A 5,057-nucleotide genomic window follows, 5' to 3' on the forward strand; every position below is an offset into this window, starting at 1 on the left:
ATGTCTCAATTGCTATGAGCGCCACCTAGTTGTCAGCGCTCATAGCAAGTGAGCATTTCTCCTGCATACAAGCGATCTGCTCATCGCTTGTATGCAGTAGAAGCAATCAGACAACTGCTGCTTCTAGTCTCCTCTGGAGACTATAGAAGCAAGCAGAAAGTGTAAAAAAAAAGTTTTTAAAAAAATAAAAAAAATAAAAAATATATAAAAGTTTAAGTCACCCCCCTTTCGCCCCATTCAAAATAAAATATATATATATATAAAAAAAAAACCACATACACATATTTGGTATCGCCACGTTCAGAATCGCCCGATGTATCAATATAAAAGTAGAATTAATACAATCAGTAATCGGCGTAACGAGAAAAAATTTTAAACGCCAGAATTAAGTTTTTTTGGTCGCTACAACTTTGCAATAAAATGCAATAACGGGCGATCAAAATATTGAATCTACCCCAAAATGGTATCAATAAAAAAGTCAGCCCGGCACGCAAAAAATAAGACCTCACCTGGCCCCAGATCCCAAAAAATGGAGAAGCTAAGGGTCTCGGAAAATGGCGTCATTTTTTTTGTTTTTTTTAGCAAGATTTGGATTTTTTTTTCACCACTTAAATAAAAAAGAACCTATACATGCTTGGTGTCTATGAACTCATAACGACCTGGAAAATAATGATGGCAGTTCAGTTTTAGCAATCTGTGAACGTGGTAAAAAAAGGACCCAAAAAACAACTGTGGAATTGAATTTTTTTTGCAGTTTCACTGCATTGGAATTTTTTTCCCATTTTCCAGCACACGATATGGTAAAACAAGTGATGCTGTTTAAAAGTACAACTCGTCCCGCAAAAAATAAGCCCTCACATGGCCATATTGAATGAAAATTAAAAAAGTTCTGGCTCTGGGAAGAAGGGGAGCAAAAAAGGAAAACACAAAAACAGAAAGACCCATGGTCTTTAAGGGGTTAACATATTTCACAGGAAAGCACTTTCACTTTTGTTTTTGAACATTTTATTGTGAGCCTGTAAAAGTGGCTTAATACCTCTGACCACGTTGTTGACAGCAGTGACCTGGGGGTCAGAAATGCTTCCAGGGGCGATCCCCATGCTGTCCCAATGTCATTTGAGCACTGTCACTATCGTTTTGGGCACTTTTTAGGCTTTCTACAGACTGCCGGGGGAGCAGCCGCAAAAATGTTCGTGTCTCCCATAGACTAACATTGGGCTCGTTGCTGGGGTCGAGCAGCCGAGTATCACCGTGAGCTCGGCCCGAGCTTCGAGCACCCGAGCATTTTAGTGCTTGCTCAACACTAATATGAACCCTTCTTTCCATTTGATATTCATTCATTTGTTCGTTTTTAGCAAGCTTTTAAGTTCAGTAATCAGCCATCATGGTCTCCATAAATGCTTTCCATTCTTCCTTCTTTTTGGGATTGTTACTGATAGTGCAGTGAGAATTTAATTTAGCAAAATCTTCTATCCTTCCTGGACATTTCTTTCCTTTAGAACATCCTACCTTTCCTTCCTTTTTACTGAGTCCATTAAAAACTGCCTTTCTACAGTCCAATCTTAAAATCTCAGTTTTCGCAGGTTTTCCTCCTTTTGTAGTTCAAAATTATAGGATAGCTTGATCGTTGCCTCCTAAGTTCTCAATCCCCTTTACTTCCTCAACCGTTTCCTAATTTTTGGTAAATATTAGATCCCAATTAATAATGGCAGTGGTGGAATTTGAACCCACGCCTCCAAAGATACTGGAGCCTAAATCTAGTTCCTTAGACCGCTCGGCCACGCTACCTCTTAAAGATGTTTAAAGTTATTTATATCAGAAGTTTGCTTTTGATGTAAGTGGCAGAAAATATTTTATATCCAAAAAGACAAATGTTATTATGCAACAGCAACGTAATTATGAGGGATTTGTTTGTACATTGACTCTGGGGCACCATTTTACAAAACATATGACTTGTATCCAGATATTTAACTAATCTTTCCTCTGTTGGCTCATCCGCTAATTTTTAGATATCACTGAATTAGGAGGTATAGATTACTTGCTATGATCTCCCATATACAGGACACTCAAACATGAAGGATTCCTACACCCCTGCCTGAACATAACAGATGATCAGAAGCAGCAGCAAGGAAGACATTATACAGCAGTGCAGAGCAGTGTAGCTATGAATCCATAACTAGGGTGACTTACTGGAAAGCAGCAGAAGCAGCATGGCTCTTTTTATGTTTGCTAATCACTCTGCTCATCCTGTATTGATAACCCTAAAAAGGCAGCAGGGATATGAGCTAGCAGTTAGACTTCTTTTGACCAAGATTGATTTTCCAAATTTTGAGAATGGTTGATCATTGATTGAACTGACATGGATGTAACATAGATGGTAAATTATGTAATTAATTCTGATGCCTAAAGCCAACATGACCACTCATATGCAGTATTCATACATATGAGTTGCTCACATGTTCCTTTTCTTCTACAGCACAGTGAAGATCACTTGATGTTACATTTGCTTTCTTAGAGAACACAGAAGCAAAACAGGAATTTAAAAGTTCAGTCTTCTCAACATCATTATTGACCACTTTACCCTTTTCATCCTTTAAAAATCCTCTAGCATCTTTGGCTTTTCTTTAACTTTTGACTTACTTCCAAAATCCTTTCTTATTGCTTTTGGTCTCTCTTGCAAGCCTCAATTCATTACATGCTTTAGCTCTTCTAACGCTAACCCAGCTTTCCCTGCAGACAGTGTTATATTCTTCTTTAGATATGAACCCTTCTTTATATATGATATTCATTTCTTTGTTCCTTTTTAGCAAGCTTTTAAGTTCAGTATTCAGCCATCCCGGTCTCCATAAATGCTTTCCATTCTTCCTTCTTTTCGGGATTGTTACTGATTGTGCAGTGAGAATTTAATTTAGCAAAATTTCCCATCCTTCCTGGACATTTCTTTCCTTTAGAACATCCTACCTTTAATTCCTTTTTACTGAGTCCATTAAAAACTGCCTTTCTACAGTCCAATCTTAAAATCTCAGTTTTCGGAGGTTTTCCACGTTTTGTAGTTCAAAAGTATAGGATAGAATTACTGCTGCCTCCTAAATTCTCAATCTCCTTTACGTCCTCAACTGTTTCCTAATTTTTGGTAAAAATTAGATCCAAATAAATAATGGCAGCGGTGGGATTCAAACCCACGCCTCCAGAGAGACTGGAGCCTTAATCCAGCGCCTTAGACCGCTCAGCCACGCTACCTCATACAGATGTTCAAACTTATTAAAATCAGAATTTTGCTAATGATATAAGTTGCAGAAAACATTGTATAACTAATTAGACAAAAATACAAATGTTATTATGCATGAGCAACGTAGTTATCAGGGATTTGTTTGTACATTGACTCTGGGACACCATTTTACAAAACATATGACTTGTATCCAGATATTTAACTAATCTTTCCTCTGTTGGCTCATCCGCTAATTTTTAGATATCACTGAATTAGGTGGTATAGATTACTTGCTATGAACTCCCAAATACAGGAAACTCAAACATGAAGGATTCCTACACCCCTGCCTGTACGTAACAGATAATCAGAAGCAGCAGCAAGGAAGACATTATACAGCAGTGCAGAGCAATGTAGCTATGAGTTCATCACTAGGGTGACTTACTGGAAAGCAGCAGAAGCAGCATGGCTCTGTTTATGTTTGCTAATCACTCTGCTCATCCTGTATTGATAACCCTAAAATGGCAGCAGGGATATGAGCTAGCAGTTAGACTTCTTTTGACCAAGATTGATTTTGGCAAATTTTGAGAATGGTTGATCATTGTTTGAACTGACATGGATGTAACATAGATGGTAAATTACGGAATTAATTCTGATGCCTAATGCCAACATGACCACTCATATGCAGTATTCATACGTATGACTTGTTCACATGTTCCTTTTCTTCTACAGCACAGTGAAGATCACTTGATGTTACATTTGCTTTCTTAGAGAACACAGAAGCCAATTAGGAATTTAAAAGTTCAGTCTTCTCAACATCATTATTGACCACTTTACCCTTTTCATCCTTTAAAAATCCTATAGCATCTTTGGCTTTTCTTTAACTTTTGACTTACTTCCAAAATCCTTTCTTATTGTTTTGGTCTCTCTTGCAAGCCTCAATTCAATACTGGCTTTAGCTCTTCTAACGCTAGCCCACCTTTCCTAGCAGACAGCATTATATTCTTCTTTAGATATGAACCCTTCTTTCCATTTGATATTCATTTCTTTGTTCCTTTTTAGCAAGCTTTTAAGTTCAGTATTCAGCCATCCTGGTCTCCATAAATGCTTTCCATTCTTCCTTCTTTTCGTGATTGTTACTGATTGGGCAGTGAGAATTAAATTTAGCAAAATCTCCCATCCTTCCTGGACATTTCTTTCCTTTAGAATATCCTACCTTTCCTTACATTTTACTGAGTCCATTAAAATCTGCCTTTCTACAGTCCAATCTTAAAATCTCAGTTTTCGCTGGTTTTCCACCTTTTGTAGTTCAAAAGTATAGGATAGAATTGCCGCTGCCTCCTAAATTCTTAATCCCCTTTACTTCCTCAACTGTTTCCTCATTTTTGGTAAAAATTAGATCCAAATAAATAATGACAGCAATGAGATTTGAACCCATGCCTCCAGAGAGACTGGAGCCTAAACCCAGCACCTTAGACTGCTCGGCCACGCTACCTCTTACAGATGTTTAAAGTTATTTATATCAGAAGTTTGCTTTTGATGTAAGTGGTAGAAAATTTTTTATATCCAATAAGACAAAAAGACAAATGTTATTATGCAACAGCAACGTAATTATCAGGGATTTGTGTGTACATTGACTCTGGGGCACCATTTTACAAAACATATGACTTGTATCCAGATATTTAACTAATCTTTCCTCTGTTGTCTCATATGCTAATTTTTAGATATCACTGAATTAGGTGGTATAGATTACTTGCTATGATCTCCTATATACAGGACAGTCAAACATGAAGGATTCCTACACCCCTTCCTGTACGTAACAGATAATCAGAATCATCAGCCAGGAACACAT

The 5,057-nt window shown here is 37.4% G+C and overlaps 1 non-coding gene across 1 annotated transcript; it reads right to left on the reverse strand.

Annotated features, from left to right (window-relative positions):
• Nucleotides 1-3,158: 3,158 nt before the first annotated feature.
• Nucleotides 3,159-3,240, reverse strand: TRNAL-AAG (transfer RNA leucine (anticodon AAG)). Its single transcript has one exon. It is a non-coding gene; the product is annotated as a tRNA-Leu (tRNA).
• Between the last annotated feature and the right edge of the window lie 1,817 nt (nt 3,241-5,057).

Source organism: Phyllobates terribilis, unplaced genomic scaffold, assembly GCF_046119375.1.
Source record: "Phyllobates terribilis strain yellow unplaced genomic scaffold, ASM4611937v1 Scaffold_11__3_contigs__length_659146591, whole genome shotgun sequence".
In the NCBI taxonomy this organism is placed as follows: Eukaryota; Metazoa; Chordata; class Amphibia; order Anura; family Dendrobatidae; genus Phyllobates; species Phyllobates terribilis.